At 41.6% G+C, this 17,638-nt stretch overlaps 1 non-coding gene across 1 annotated transcript; it reads left to right on the top strand.

Annotated features, from left to right (window-relative positions):
• The first annotated feature begins 16,928 nt into the window (after positions 1-16,928).
• On the top strand, positions 16,929-17,012 carry Trnas-gga (transfer RNA serine (anticodon GGA)). The gene is given in 2 exon segments: positions 16,929-16,968; positions 16,978-17,012. It is a non-coding gene; the product is annotated as a tRNA-Ser (tRNA).
• The last annotated feature ends 626 nt before the right edge of the window (positions 17,013-17,638 follow it).

Raw genomic sequence — 17,638 nt, 5'->3', positions numbered from 1 at the left:
TAGACAAACAAATTCTAGGGACATAAAAATTTTTATGGGTGACTTGAACGCAAAAGTTGGTTCAGAAAATGAAGGGCTTGAACATATCATGGGCGTGCACGGCGTGGGGATCAAGAATGTAAATGGTGAACGGGTTGATAGACACATGTGCTGAACATGATCTAGTCATTGGAGGCACATTGTTTCCACATCGTAACTGCCATAAGATAACGTGGGTTTCTCCAGACCAAGTTGTTGTTGTTGTGGTCTTCAGTCCTGAGACTGGTTTGATGCAGCTCTCCATGCTGCTCTATCCTGTGCAAGCTTCTTCATCTCCCAGTACCTACTGCAACAGACCAAGTTACCGAAAATCAAATAGGCCACATAGTCATAAGCCGCAAGTTCCGACACTCTTGTTAGATGTCAGAAATAGAAGAGGAGCAGACGTTGGAAGTGACCACCGCCTAGTTTTGGCGGAATTCAGACTGAAGATAGTGGCAAACAGAACCAAGCTCAATCACAGGTGCAAGAAAATAGATGTGGCAAGGTTAAAAGACTAACAGATCAAAGAAACATTTGCCCTTGAACTACAAAACATATTGCAGGTCCTCTCTGAAGAAACCTTTATGGAAGAGGGAATTGAAACATGCTGGCAAAAAATCAAAGACAGTTATTTAGATGTGGGAGAAAAAAAATTTAGGATTTAAGGAACATCAAAGGAAGGAATGGATCTCCGATGCTACATGGAATGAAATCAGCCACAGGAAAGAACTAAAATTTAAGTTAAATTAGCAGAAGAGGCATCAAGACAAGGAAATATGAAAGAGCTCTGCAATATTACCGAACGGTTGTCAATGAAGAACTTCAGACATGAAGGACCAGTTAAGAACAAGGATGGGGTGATGCTTACAATTCAACAGGCACAGCTACAGAGATGGGAGGAGCACTTCAAGGAACTGTTAAATTTTAAAGACAACCAAGAGGAACAGGTAAGACATGTTCCAAAGGAAGTCGAAGAAGATGAAGATATAAATTTGCAGTGCCCCACAATGGACGAAATTAGGATTGCTCCATACTTTTCTGAAGCATATTTGGCTTGAAGAGAAATCTCCAAAGGAGTGGAAAAATGGTTTGGTGGTAAAGCTCCCAAAAAAGGGAAATTTGTCAGACTGTAACAACTGGAGTGGTATTGCATTGTTGTCGGTGCCCAGTAAGGTCCTCATCACAATTATTTTTAACAGAATTGAAGAATCCCTTGAAAAGCAACTGCGTAAAGAACAGGCCGGTTTCAGGGCACAACACAGTTGTGCTGATCTTACTAACACTCTTAGGATCATTTTAGAGCAAAGCAAAGAATTCCAAACAACCATATACCTGGCATTCATTGATTTTCAAAAGGCCATTGATTCCGTGAGACATAAAGTGCTCTGGCAGGTGTTGCGGAAGAATGGCATACCACAGAAGATCTTAAACATTATAAAAGGTCTATAGGTTGGCTACAAATGTTGCGTACTCCACAAGGGAAATACGACAGAGCCCATAAAAGTAACAACTGGAGTTCGGCAGGGTTGCATTTTATCACCAACACCTTTTCTACTTGTTCTAGACTCTGTTATGAGAAGAGTGACAGCAGGCAGGAGACGAGGAATCCAGTGGGGGATCCATGAACGTCTGGAGGATTTGGATTTTGCAGACGACATAGTTTTATTAGCTCAAAGGCTGACTGATATCCAAACTAAATTAAACTTGCTGAAAGAAGAAGCAGAGACTTCTGGCCTCAAGATAAATACAGGCAAAACAAAGGAAATGAGAGTAAATTCATGGAACATAGAGGTGCCACTGTTAATAGGTGAGTAGCGGTTGGAGACTGTCAACTCATTCCTGTGTCTCGGTAGTATAGTGACGGAAGATGGTGGAGTTGGAGATGACGTGATAAACCGCATTAAAAAGGCAAATGGTGCCTTCATATAATTGTATCCAATATGGAAAAATAGAAATATCACGTACAAAACAAAAATCCGTATTTTTAAAACAAATGTAAGGCCGTCCTTCTGTACGCCAGTGAAAACTGAAAAACGGATAAAAAGACAACATCCCAGTTACAAAGCTTCATAAATAGAAGTCTTCGACGCATTATGAATATCTGGTGGCCAGAAAAAAATATCTAATAAGGAGCTCTGGCGAATAACAAACCAGATACCTATAGAAGACCAGATACGAGAGAGAAAGTGGGGTTGGTAGGGGCACACCTTGGTAAAACCAGATAAAGCCATCGAGAAAAAAGCATTGGAATGGAATCCCCAGGGAACAAGGAAGAGATGAAGACCAAGGGGCACATGGAAGACGACAGTGGAAGGGGAAGCAAAAAGAGTTGGCAAGACCTGGGCAGAATTGAGGCAAATGGACAAAGACAGAGACGGATGGCGAGTTCTCCTGGGTGCCCTATGCCCCCATAGGGGCCAAAGGAATTAGCTCAAGTAAATCACTGCATTAACTTCAAAGCATGATGACTTGTGGTGCGATAAAACTGCCCACATTATGTCTATAGTGCAATAATAATTCAAAAAGTAACAGGTTCGTTTATTTGGCTGAAAGAAATCAACATTAATTTGAGAATAGTTTACACAAATGGAGGCTGCAAGACAAACAGATACAATAATCGACTACCGATTTAGAGGGAACGTAAAACAAAACGTGTTAAAAAGTATTTATAAAATATTGCCTCATTCTCTGATGAAGCTGCTACGAAAAAAGCGACGGGTATCAACATTGTCCGGGTCCAAAAGTGACCATCGTGCGCCTAGAGTGAAACGTGCAGAACTAAAATTGCTCTCTGACGCAAAGCTGGATGATTGTTCACAAAATGTTTTCTAGCGGTCTTCTGGAGTGCAGGAAACATTCCTCCGTTTTCATTCCATTACGAAGCCATATTTTCGACCAATTTACATTTCTGGTTTAAGAACCTATCTCACTCGTCTGAGGGAGTCTGTAGGAGTAACCCAGTGAGTTACAGACCCATATAAATGACCTCAATTTGCAGTAGGATTTTGGAACACACACTGTACTCGAACATTATGAATCACCTTGAAGAAAATGACTTATTGATACATAACCAACCCGGATTCAGAAAATATCGTTCTTGTGCAACACAGCTAGCTCTTTATTCCCATGAAGTAATGAGTGCTGTCGACAAGGGATCTCAGATCCATTCCATATTCCTAGATTTACCGAAGCTTTTGATACAGTTCCTCACAAACGACTATTAATCAAATTGCGTGTATATGGAGTATCGTCTCAGTTGTGTGACTGGATTCGTGATTTCCTCTCAGATAGGTCACAGTTCGTAGTGATAGACGCTAAATCATCGAGTAGAACAAAAGTGATACCTGGCGTCCCGCAAGGTAGTGTCATAGGCCCTCTGCTGTTCCTGATTTATATAAATGATTTAGGTGATAATCTGAGCAGTCCCCTTAGATTGTTTGCAGATGACGCTGTAATTTACCGTCTATTAAAATCATCAGACGATCGATTCCAATTACAAAATGACCTAGAGAGAACTTCTGTATGGTGCGAAAAGTGGCAATTGGCGCTAAACAAATAAAAGGGCGAGGTCATCCACATGGGTACTAAAAGAAATCGAATAAATTTTGGGTATACGATAAATCGCACAAATCTAAGTCCTATCAATTCGACTAAATACCTAGGAATTACAATTACCAGCAACTTAAATTGAAAACACCACATAGATAATATTGTGGGGAAGGCGAAACAAAGACAGCGATTTGTTGGCAGAACACTTAGAAGAGGCGAAAAACCCTCTAAAGAGACAGCCTACATTACACTTGTCCGTCCTCTGCTGGAATATTGCTGCACGATGTGGGATCCTTACCAGGTAGGATTGACGGAGGACATCGAAAAAGTGCAAAGAACGGCAGCTCGTTTCGTGTTACTGCGCAATAGGGGTGAGAGTGTCACTGATATGAAACGCGAGTTGGGGTGGCAGTCACTGAAACCAAAGCGGTTTTCTTTGCGGCGAGATCTGTTTACGAAATTTCAACTATCAACTTTCTCTTCCGAATGCGAAATATTTTGTTGACACCCGCCTACGTAGGAAGAAATGATCATCATAATAAAATAAGAGAAATCAGAGCTCGAACGGAATGATTTATGTGTTCCTTTTTCCCACAAGTCATTCGAGAGTGGAATGGTAGAGAAGAAGTATGAAACAGGTTCGATGAACCCTCTGACAGGCTATTAAGTGTGAATTGCAGAGTAACCATGTAGATGCAGATGTAGATGTCGTCAATATCTACCGACAAAGCAAACTTCTATACTTCTATCTCTTGTACACATAGTCACGCATTTGTTAGAACTTTTGTTCTGAACTGATTTTGGTAGACGTTTTTGGACAACACATGCCACTTACTTGTTAGTTACATACGAATGGTATGAAATAAGCGAAGTGGATGATGACCCTTTTTCAGGCAAGTAAAGTTCATAGCAATCCACACGAGAAACATAGTTAACACTGTTGCCACCTCCATCTGCTCTACGCTTAAACACTGACCAGATTGACGTTTTGGGATTTGGACCAGGCCCTATGGTTCTGTACTGACCAGCCATTAGTTTCCTTGACATACTTTCCTTCCATTCCGAAGCACTTGCTGTTTCCGCGCTCATCTGCTATATAGTAATAAAAACACGAAGGTCTGTAACACCATCACTTTTATTTGACAAAAACTGAGAAAAGTATCTTTGTAAAAAATTAAATACTAACTTTTGTAAACAATTTACTAGAATTTGTTAACAACTCGTGCCTCATTTATTTGCCTGTGTCACAATGCGATTGCTACTAATTATGTTGGAGTAACTGTGTTACGAAGTACCGAGTAACTGTTTTACGAAGTACCTGTTTTGGAAGTATAAAGACGTCTCAGTGTTGTGCAACTGGCGTCGTTCTGGTTGTAACAGTAAGAAGAGCTTAAACCGTGTGCTTCAAAATAGCAAAGGTGACTAATGTCATAAGGGAAAGCAATAGAGTAAGCGATGTGAGGGAAGACGGCAACGAACTAAAATGTAGTACGTCTCCAAATACAGAATGTCAATTTTTCTACAAGTACTTCTGCAAAGATTAAAATAAAGTCTTATATCCTTTTGATTAAGCTCTAAAGAGAGACTCCAAGCTTTGAGACATAATACGTATGTTTGTGGGGAAGAACACAAAGATCGCAATACGTTGAGAAAGAAAGATAGTCACTGTCTGATAACGATCTAGACCCCACGTGAAATAATATGATTAGACATGGAAGGAAAACAGCGTCACAAGAGATAACACGAAAATCGAGGAAACAGAGGGAACGTATTATTGTACAGCGAAGCGGTAAAAGCACTTCATTTATAACTAAATGACGGCTGCATAGGCATCTAACGAAATTAATAATAGTTTCACGTTGATGATAAGTGAACACGCATCCGGATGTAGTTGTCGATGTTTTGACGCAGAGTCGTTAGTAAAAACAAATTCCTTTGATAAATACCGTCACAGATCTCATGCAGGCTCTCTCAATTCACAAATAAAGCCAAAATATTATCTTTGTCGCTCTGTCTTCTGTCAAGAATACGTCGGCGTATTTTCCTGGCCGAATGCATTCGCCTCTATTTTTTAAACAATGAATTTTTTCAATATATATCGATTCGACTTCCTTTAACAATAACGGTGCTCAATTTCTGCTATCGAATTGTTTTACATTCCATACGATGTTTCAAATGTTACATATCGGATTACGTATTAACACTTCTTATGTACTGAGTTCTACCTTTTTTTTCTTTTGCCTTAATGCACACAACAATGGATAAATTATCGTTATTGAAAGGTTTATGTACACATGGAGCCAAACTTACAACCTTCGCCAACAGAAGCAACTATTTGCGAGTGCACGACAAACATCAGCAATGGGAAAACAGGCTGGTGTTTTCTTTTTCAGTCGAAATACACGTATGACGCCACAATAGGGTTTCATACAACCGACTTCTTTCTATTCCAGCTTCAAACACTAAAAATATTATACATAGTTCCAGAAACCTTGGTATGTTCGAATTAATAAGAAATCTAGTAGATAACTATACTAAAAATTAAACTGAGCGTTACGACGTGGCAGCGGCGTGTAGATGCTGTAGTTATGACACGGAGTAGCATGTGTTCGCTTCAACGTTCTTCCCATCATAGCTCTGATTACCCTACGTGAAGGCACGCCCACGACGTGTAGTTCTGATTGAATTGCTAGAGTAAAACTTTATTTTTGAAATAGAATTACATAAATTAAAGAGAAAATTAACTATGTGTTTCCAGTTGGGGGAATAAGAGGTAAACTTTTGTGAACAGCTACGAAATGCTCAAAATACTATGCAGAGCAACCTGGCCCGCGTAGTGACGTCACGGTCTCGCTTCTTTCAGCAGTGTACTGCCCAGTAGGGAGCAGAGCCGCGTCAACTCGTGGGTCGGGTTGATTTGAAGGGCTGTAAGGGGAAAGCCGGTCCGTCGCACGCCGTGTGGTGAAGTCACGGGTTGAGATGAGCCGCTTTGCAGCATTCTGCTTAGCAGTTCATCAGAAATTTATCTGCGAGAAGGTTTCAGTTTTCAAGATGTGGTCTGTACCTCAAGAGTATTTTATTTTTGAAGACATTTAGTTTAGCTTTTATAGTTTCTATTTCGTCATTTAAGCAGAATCCTTGAAGTGATTTATTACAAATCATTAATTCAATTTAAAAGAAGAGACAAGAATTAACGCCGAAGAAGGAGAAACTTTTAAAAGAAGGAAAATGAAAAAAAAAAGATGGTGCAGTGATTAAGGACTCGGAAAGATGCAGACCAACAGATGGAAGAAGTGTCAAAGTCGTGACATATTCATTGTGCGACGTGTGAAGAACTTTCTGAGATATTAGTGATTCCACCAACGAAAGTGTTCCAAATACTGACATGTTGTTGTTGTTGTGGTCTTCAGTCCTAAGACTGGTTTGATGCAGCTCTCCATGCTACTCTATCCTGTGCAAGCTTCTTCATCTCCCAGTACCTACTGCAACCTACATCCTTCTGAATCTGCTTAGTGTATTCATCTCTTGGTCTCCCCCTACGATTTTTACCCTCCACGATGCCCTCCAATACTAAATTGGTGATCCCTTGATGCCTCAGAACATGTCCTACCAACCGATCCCTTCTTCTGGTCAAGTTGTGCCACGAACTTCTCTTCTCCCCAATCCTATTCAATACTTCCTCATTAGTTATGTGATCTACCCATCTAATCGTCAGCATTCTTCTGTAGCACCACATTTCGAAAGCTTCTATTCTCTTCTTGTCCAAACTATTTACCGTCCATGTTTCACTTCCATACATGGCTACACTCCATACAAATACTTTCAGAAATGACTTCCTGACACTTAAATCTATACTCGATGTTAACAAATTTCTCTTCTTCAGAAACGCTTTCCTTGCCATTGCCAGTCTACATTTTATATCCTCTCTACTTCGACCATCATCAGTTATTTTGCTCCCCAAATAGCAAAACTCCTTTACTACTTTAAGTGTCTCATTTCCTAATCTAATACCCTCAACATCACCCGACTTAATTCGACTACATTCCATTATCCTCGTTTTGCTTTTGTTGATGTTCATCTTATATCCTCCTTTCAAGACACCATCCATTCCGTTCAACTGCTCTTCCAAGTCCTTTGCTGTGTCTGACAGAATTACAATGTCGTCGGCGAACCTCAAAGTTTTTATTTCTTCTCCATGGATTTTAATACCTACTCCGAATTTTTCTTTTGTTTCCTTTACTGCTTGCTCAATATACAGATTGAATAACATCGGGGAGAGGCTACAACCCTGTCTCACTCCCTTCCCAACCACTGCTTCCCTTTCATGCCCCTCGACTCTTATAACTGCCATCTGGTTTCTGTACAAATTGTAAATAGCCTTTCGCTCCCTGTATTTTACCCCTGCCACCTTTAGAATTTGAAAGAGAGTATTCCAGTCAACATTGTCAAAAGCTTTCTCTAAGTCTACAAATGCTAGAAACGTAGGTTTGCCTTTCCTTAATCTTTCTTCTAAGATAAGTCGTAAGGTCAGTATTGCCTTACGTGTTCCAGTATTTCTACGGAATCCAAACTGATCTTCCCCGAGGCCAGCTTCTACTAGTTTTTCCATTCGTCTGTAAAGAATTCGTGTTAGTATTTTGCAGCTGTGGCTTATTAAACTGATTGTCCAGTAATTTTCTCATCTGTCAACACCTGCTTTCTTTGGGATTGGAATTATTATATTTGTAGTGTCGGCAGACTTGCCAACACTACGCACACTAATTGAAAGAGGCGGCCAAGATGCACGCGCTAACTCACGAAGGATGGCGTGAAGTCTGAAACAGGATACGCAATGAATACTATAAAGAGAAGTACGTAGCTTCTTGAATACTTAACTTTTAATCCACCCTTTGTATACATCGTTCTTGATGAGACATCTGGAGGTTGTGGCGATACAAGTGAGGCTCTTTAGATACATGCAATGTTACAAATGGCGCCTTGCTAGATCGTAGCCATGGACTTAGCTGAAGGCTATTCTAACTGTCTCTCGGCAAATGAGAGAAAGGCTTCGTCAGTGTAGTCGCTAGCAACGTCGTCGTACAACTGGGGCGAGTGCTAGTCCGTCTCTCGAGACTTGCCGTGTGGTGGCGCTCGATCTGCGATCCTGACAGTGGCGACACGCGGGTCCGACATGTACTAATGGACCGCGGCCGATTTAAGCTACCACCTAGCAAGTGTGGTGTCTGGCGGTGACACCACAATATTCTTCTTGAAGTCTGAGGGTATTTCACCTGTTTCATATATCTTGCTCACCAGATGGTGGAGTTTTGTCAGGACTGGCTCTCCAAAGGCCGTCAGTAGTTCCAATGGAATGTTGTCTACTCCGGGGGCCTTGTTTCGACCTAGGTCTTTCAGTGCTCTGTCAAACTCTTCACGCAGTATCGTATCTCCCATTTCATCTTCATCTACATCCTCTTCCATTTCCATAATATTGTCCTCAAGTACATCGCCCCTGTATAGACCCTCTATATACTCCTTCCACCTTTCTGCTTTCCCTTCTTTGCTTAGAACTGGGTTTCCATCTGAGATCTTGATGTTCATACAAGTGGTTCTCTTATCTCCAAAGGTCTCTTTAATTTTCCTGTAGGCAGTATCTATCTTACCCCCAGTGAGACAAGCCTCTACATCCTTACATTTGTCCTCTAGCCATCCCTGCTTAGCCATTTTGCACTTCCTGTCGATCTCATTTTTGAGACGTTTGTATTCCTTTTTGCGTGCTTCATTTACTGCATTTTTATATTTTCTCCTTTCATCAATTAAATTCAATATTTCTTCTGTTACCCAAGGATTTCTACTAGCCCTCGTCTTTTTACCTATTTGATCCTCTGCTGCCTTCACTACTTCATCCCTCAAAGCTACCCATTCCTCTTCTACTGTATTTCTTTCCCCCATTCCTGTCAATTGTTCCCTTATGCTCTCCCTGAAACTCTGTACAACCTCTGGTTCTTTCAGTTTATCCGGGTCCCATCTCCTTAAATTCCCACCTTTTTGCAGTTTCTTCAGTTTTAATCTACAGGTCATAACCAATAGATTGTGGTCAGAGTCCACATCTGCCCCTGGAAATGTCTTACAATTTAAAACCTGGTTCCTAAATCTCTGTCTTACCATTATATAATCTATCTGATACCTTTTAGTATCTCCAGGGTTCTTCCATGTATACAACCTTCTATCATGATTCTTAAACCAAGTGTTAGCTATGATTAAGTTGTGCTGTGTGCAAAATTCTACCAGGCAGCTTCCTCTTTCATTTCTTAGCCCCAATCCATATTCACCTACTACGTTTCCTTCTCTCCCTTTTCCTACACTCGAATTCCAGTCACCCATGACTATTAAATTTTCGTCTCCCTTCACTATCTGAATAATTTCTTTTATTTCATCATACATTTCTTCAATTTCTTCGTCATCTGCAGAGCTAGTTGGCATATGAACTTGTACTACTGTAGTAGGTGTGGGCTTCGTATCTATCTTGGCCACAATAATGCGTTCACTCTGCTGTTTGTAGTAGCTTACCCGCATTCCTATTTTCCTATTCATTATTAAACCTACTCCTGCATTACCCCTATTTGACTTTGTGTTGATAACCCTGTAGTCACCTGACCAGAAGTCTTGTTCCTCCTGCCACCGAACTTCACTAATTCCCACTATATCTAACTTTAACCTATCCATTTCCCTTTTTAAATTTTCTAACCTACCTGCCCGATTAAGGGATCTGACATTCCACGCTCCGATCCGTAGAATGCCAGTTTTCTTTCTCCTGATAACGACATCCTTTTGAGTAGTCCCCGCCCGGAGATCCGAATGGGGGACTATTTTACCTCCGGAATATTTTACCCAAGAGGACGCCATCATCATTTAATCATACAGTAAAGCTGCATGCCCTCGGGAGAAATTACGGCCGTAGTTTCCCCTTGCTTTCAGCCGTTCGCAGTACCAGCACAGCAAGGCCGTTTTGGTTATTGTTACAAGGCCAGATCAGTCAATCATCCAAACTGTTGCCCTTGCAACTACTGAAAAGGTTGCTGCCCCTCTTCAGGAACCACACGTTTGTCTGGCCTCTCAACAGATACCCCTCCGTTGTGGTTGTACCTACGGTACGGCCATCTGTATCGCTGAGGCACGCAGGCCTCCCCACCAACGGCAAGGTCCATGGTTCATGGGGGGGAAATATTGACAAACGATTTGATAACACAAAAAAATGATCAAGAGAAAATTTCTGCTTGGCTAGCGAACAGAAGCCTTACTGAAATAAAGATTCGGTGGCCAAGACTTCTTGTTTCGAGTTACCGTTATTAAACAATAATACTTCATTACAGGTGAGTGATCTACAGAAGGTGTGGGATTACTATTAACATAGCTCTTTCTAACAAAAAACTGTGCCACAATAGTTGAGGAAAAGCACAGCTAACAGCCGTATACAAGAAAAGTAGCAAAAGTCATCCACAGAACGACATTTATCTGGTGTTGAATGTTAGAAGGTATTGTGAGCTGAAACGTAATGAAGGATATCGGACAGAGCGACCTTCGCCATGCTAATCTGCATGTTTCTGAGAACATTGGTCATGCAATGACATAGATCAAGGCAGTCAGGGGCATGAATTATTTCTTGACTTTGAAAAGCATTTGACTCAGTACAGCCGGCCGCGGTGGCCGTGCGGTTCTGGCGCTGCAGTCCGGAACCGCGGGACTTCTACGGTCGCAGGTTCGAATCCGGCCTCGGGCATGGATGTGTGTGATGTTCTTAGGTTAGTTAGGTTTAAGTAGTTCTAAGTTCTAGGGGACTTATGACCTAAGATGTTGAGTGATCAGAGCCATTTGAACCATTTTTGACTCAGTACACACCAACGCTTATGAATGAAAGTACGTCAAATGGGATATCAAGCAAGATTTATAATTGGACTGAGAATATCTTCGAAGGGAGAACTTCTTGTGTCCCCAGGGGAATGGTGTTTCGACCATTATTAATGTTGTGTTACTGCAACGTGGATGATGCAGTTATCTACAGGGTGGTCAGAAATAGTATGAAAAGTTTGTTATGTTACTGGAGGGTAGGTTGTACTGAGAAATAATTGTTAAGAAAAAAATTCAGTATGTTGCGCATTTCCCATTTAATTAGCATTGACGTTAGCTAATCAGGCCGCTGTGCCCTCAAATTGAAGCACTTTCAATCGCTAAAATGAGGTAATGAACGGAAATTCATGGGTCTGTGAGTTGTTGAAATGTTCATTAGCAGTTAAAATGTACCTTTTTAGGGAGACATAAATTTAAACCGGGTGAGCAAAAGGTACGTTTGCTAGGTGTGAGAGAACCAAACGAAGAAGAGGGTTGGTGGCACTGTCTTTGGTAGGTTGCCTCAATATGCAAGCAGCGACCTGACCTGCAACACCTTTACAAGCTTTTCAGACTGTTTCCGTTCGTCCTGTATAATGACAAGAAAAGCCAAGATTTGAAAATGGTGCAAAGATGAGCAAATTCCTTTAAAGGTGCAGAAATGGAAAAGTGGGCACTTCAAAATACGAAAAACAACGTAGTATCCTGAGACTACAATATCAATAAGTCACACCTGGAATTAGCCAATCATGTAACATTCTGGAGTAACAGTTTGTAGGGATATGAAATTGTACGATCATAGACGTTTAGTCTTACGTAAATCAGGTGGCAGAGACCACTTCGCTCTTAGATTACTAGGGAAATGCACGTCGTGTACAAAGGTGGTTGCCAACTCATACAAGTACTTATATGTAACAATTTGTGGGGATATGAAAGGGTACATCACAGAGGCACAGTCAGAGCTAAAACACTTGGAATCCTCAGTTAATTGATAGAATACCAGGAAAATGCAGCCCATTTTCAAAGGTCAGTTCTTACAAAACACCTTATTTTTACCTAGGAGAGAATCACATCTGAAAATAGACGTCAAGTATCCTACGAAGTCTACCTAATAAGTTTAAAAATCCAAAAAGTGAGGAATGTAGGAACACACTGCACATCATTACGTATCGTTGCCATAGAGCCCGAGAAGGCAACAAAATTAATTACACCAGGCGCAGAAGAACATAAGACAACTTACCTTGCTCACCATACGGAAATAAATCGAAGCGCGAAAGAAACTGGTATAGGCATGCGTATTCAAATACAGAGATGTATAAATAGGCAGACTACGACGCTGCGGTCGGCAACGCTCGTATAAGACGGGAAGAGTCTGGCGCAGTTGTTAGGCTCTAAAATGGTTCAAATGGCTCTGAGCACTATGGGACTCAACTGCTGTGGTCATCAGTCCCCTAGAACTTAGAACTACTTAAACCTAACTAACCTAAGGACATCACACACATCCATGCCCGAGGCAGGATTCGAACCTGCGACCGTAGCAGTCGCACGGTTCCGGACTACGCGCCTAGAACCGCGAGACCACCGCGGCCGGCGCAGTTGTTAGGTCGGTAGCTGCAGCCACAATGGCAGGTTATCAAGGTTAAAGTGAGTTTGAACGTGTTGTTATAGTCGGCACGCGGGCGATGCGACACAGCATCTACGAGGTAGCGATGAAGTGGGGATCTGCCCGTACGACCATTTCACGAGTGTTCCGTGAATATCAGGAATCCGGTAAAACATCAAATCTCCGACATCGCTGCAGCGGGAAAAAGATCCTACAAGAACAGGGCCAACGACGACTGAGGACAATCGTTCAACGTGACACAAGTGCAGCCATTCCGCATATTGCTGCAGATTCCAGTGCTGGGCCATAAAAAAGTGTCAGCGTGCGAACCATTCAACGAAACATCATCGATATGGGCTTGCGGAGCCGAAAGCCCAGTCGTGTACCCTTGATGACAGCACGACACAAAGCTTTACGACTCGCCTGTGTCCGCCTACACCGACGTTGGACTATCGATGACTGGAAACATATTGCCTGGTCGGACGAGTCTGGTTTGAGATTGTATAGAGCGAGTGAAAGTGCACGGGTATGGAGACAACCTCTTGAATCCATGGACCCTGTGTATCAACAGGGAACTGTTCAAGCTGGTGGAGGCTCTTTGATGGTGTGGGACGTGTGTAGTTTGAGTGATATGGGACCCCTGATAAGTCTACATACGACTCTGACAGGTGACACGCACGTAAGCAGCCTGTCTGGTCACCTGCATCCATTCATGTTCATTCTGCATTCCGACGGATGTGGGCGATTCCAGCAGGACAATGCGACACCCCACACGTCCAGAATTGCTCCAGGATCACTCTTATGAATTTTAACATTTCCGCTGGCAATCTACAATCAGACTCCCATGGGGAGTTTGATATTGTTGATATCTGGGATGCCTTGCAACATGCTGTTCAGAAGAGATCTCCACCACTTCGTGCTCTTACGAGTTTATGGAAAGCGCAGCGGGATTCATTGTGTCAGTTCCCTCCAGCACTACTTCAGACATTAATCGAGTCCGTGTCACGTCGTGTTGAGACACTTTTGCGTGCTCGCAGGGACCCTACACGATATTAGGCAGGTGTACCAGTTTCTTTGGCACTTCAGTGTAGAATGATACATAGCTCTAATAGACGGCAGTGGGAAGTACCCTACCATGCAATTCAATGTGGTGTGCAAAGTAAATATGTAGCTGTAAAACGTATCCGTGACCTTTGTTCTTCTCCTCTGGAAGATCTATCTCGAGCCATCAATAAGTTACCTGATATAAGGACAGATAGTGACTGTGATAGCTAAGTTTCAAAAACTGTGGAAATAGGTCACTGAGGAAATGAGGGCCTATTTTGAATTACAGTGAAATTATGCTGTGTAATAAATACGTAGGTATAGAAAATAAGTGACTCTTTTATGAAATGTTGCTTCTGACGTCAGTGGGAGAGTATGGGATCAAATATTATAGGATGAGATTTTGAGATGCACAACCTTCACGTCGGCAATGTCAGTTATGAGAAGTTGACCATTCACATTCATCCATTTTATTTTAATCTTATTTGTATACAATGCAATACTTAAATATATTGCAATAGTTGGAATAGATGTACACTTAGCGAAAGAGGGAGACAACAAAACAATAGCGATGCAGCGTCAGATGGGAGGGGAGGAAAGGAGAGGCGAAGGGCACAAACTCACTGCCCCGGAGGCAGACAGCGTCAGTGTGTCTTCCGCGCGGCACGCAAATTCAAACACGCAGTTTCCCGAGGGCGCGGTCGGCGTCCTCCGAGGCGAGTAAACAGCTCACCCATCGAGCCCCTTTGATGTACTCAAGGAGTCTCGTATATCTTTGCACATTAATAAAACGCTTGCCGGCTGGCTGTATGAACTAGAACTCTGCAAAAGGAGCGATGAGACGGAAGTCTTGAACGTCAGCAAAGCGTTGTTCCGTTATAAGCAGCGTGGGCCTTCCTTTTGGCTTTTAGCTCGCCTGTTTCGAGAACACAGACGTCGGCGAAGGGTATAAAGCATATCCTAGATTAATCCCTTCCACAATATCTCTCGTTATCTCCCTCTTGTCACCGAATTTATTTCAAACTTCGCTCAATACATAATTCTATTTAGAATGGCCCCAATGGAAGAGGAATAATTTTGTCTTTGGTCTAATAACAAGTTACATGATTTTTTCACAAAAGTACGGAGCTGCAACAAAGACAAACTTTCAGATAACATTGAACAAGGGACACGGCGCCGGGCGGATAGAGTAATCCTGCAGGAATAAAGGATCCCATATGTAAGAAAACAGTGAAATAAATACATAGATCAAACAAAAAATGCATTGGAAAGAGAAATAAATTGTTAGTACACCATCAAAAATTATGTTTTGAAAAACATTCATGTTTAAAACACAAGTATCTGGTTACGATAGTTACTGAGGTATTACGAATTCTTGATTTGATTCTGTTCTAGAAATTGACAGAGATTTAATAGAATGGAGTAAAACTCTTTTCCAAAAATCTATGAAACTTAGTCATATAACATTATATCAGGTACAACGCTGCTCAAGGAACTATATTACGCACAGTAAATACTTCCTGTTTCAGCTGTTTTCCACTTTGCAATATCCCTTTAATAAACTTTTTTTGTATCTGCGGAATTAAAATCCAAGAAAATGGACGTACTTCCCTTTTATCACTTTTTTTTGTTTGTTTGTAGGTAATAGACATTTCAGAACAATGTATTGTTGATCACTTACTCGTTTCTTAATATCGGTCTCTGAAGGCTCATCTGTATAGCATTTTCAATCAGTAGTATGGTATCACACAATGCATTTTAGAATTTTTCCCATCTTTTCGATGTGGATGATTATTAATTAGAGTAAATCTTCATCCAGTAACCATATTCAGTCATGCTTCCGCATTATGGCATAACCAGTAATATGTAACTTGAAATTTTCAAATAGAAATGTGTAATGAAAGTGCTGCTGGTCAAACAATATGTAGCGCTATTCGTACTACAAAGTGTGACTGTCGGACGAGGATTTACACTCATTTCCATGATTCCTTTTATTTTCATAACTGAAGATTCCTGCTTCTTAGTGTTGTGGTAGCACTCGATCCGAGGTACGCGAAAAAACTGTGATCAAAAGGATTTACCAACTGCGACATGGTCGCGTATACAAACAGTGATCCAATACTGTCTAATGTTTTTTATTCCATTCTTTGATCACAATATGAATTCTTTAGACGATGACCGGTTTCAGTCCGTAATGACCATCCTCGTATCGTTTTTACACCATGTCCTAAAGTGATCAAAGACTGGAATAAGAAACATTCGAAAGGATTTAGTTAGATAGGGGACAAAATGTGGATGCTAAATTTTCTTGTATGGCAACGTTTGTCAGAGACCTAACTGTAACTAAACGTCTCTTCATTGTTTAGTTGAATGAGGCACGAGAAACCGTGGAATATGACTGATGCAAAGAGCTTCACGATTCTGTATTACTTCAGACATATTTATCTCATAATAAAAACAGATAGTACAAGCTGATGGGTGCTGGCTGACAGACTCTCAATACAACGAAGTGGATTCTGGCACATGCCGTGTTATTGTGGTGTTGGTGCAGAAAAGCTTTGCACAAGCTGGGTGACGTTCTGTGATGGTTCCCATAACTGCTCGGCATATCCTGCAGTTGCGGTTTTCGGGATTTAGTCCCTGACGCACAGCCGCAAGTATACATTCGCCCCCAAAAGCCCACTTAAGACGTAGCAAGAAGCCTGCCTTTCTATTCCCACGACATGTGAGGCATTTCACAGCATCTCAATAGTGTTTCTGTCTCACTAGTCCAGTGTAACGCCTTCACTTCAAGGCACTGTGTATGCAACGTCATCACATAGTGTAAGGCTATTAAAACTCGCCGGCCTGAGTGGCCGAGCGGTTCTAGGCACTATAGTCTGGAACCGCGCGACCGCTACGGTCGCAGGTTCGAATCCTGCCTCGGGCATGGTTGTGTGTGATGTCCTTAGGTTAGGTTTAAGTAGTTCTAAGTTCTAGGGGACTGATGACCTCAGAAATTAAGTCCCATAGTGCTCAGAGCCATTTGAACTATTTGTTAAAACTCGGTGCGAACCTAGTAAATTGTTTTTGCATTTTTGTACACTATATAAAGGCTTTGCAGCTTACCCCTCTATTCCATGCTCCGAAGGACCTCCTTGTTTATCACATTGGCTACAAGCTAACTGTAGCCCCTGCAGGTGAGCCTGGGCTGAGAGCAGAGAGCTTTTATTTTTGTCATTCACGTCCTGTCTGTCGACCAGTGCTGATGGCGCAGTTTGAAGATGGATATGCCTCTTCTTGTTAATAGCATGAGGTCTTAGTTTCATGTTTCGGAATTCGTAGTCTGAGCAAATCACATTTAACTGGCTTCATGTGCATCTCGGATAAGGAGTTTGTTGGGTTACTTTCTCCCGTAAATTTTAAAATACGAGTTGTCCAGGTGCGAATCTCAGCTTCTTCTTACAGTCTTCCTAACGATGTCAATGGAAGTCTCACATAATTAATTATATTATTCAGTATTTCATGACAGTTTTCTGTGTTTCTGTTTTTCAAGAGCTACTTACACAAGATTCC

The sequence above is a fragment of the Schistocerca nitens genome, chromosome 1, assembly GCF_023898315.1.
Source record: "Schistocerca nitens isolate TAMUIC-IGC-003100 chromosome 1, iqSchNite1.1, whole genome shotgun sequence".
In the NCBI taxonomy this organism is placed as follows: domain Eukaryota; kingdom Metazoa; phylum Arthropoda; class Insecta; order Orthoptera; family Acrididae; genus Schistocerca; species Schistocerca nitens.
Note: the sequence above shows the minus strand (reverse complement) of the source record. Positions and strands in the feature narration are given on the sequence as shown.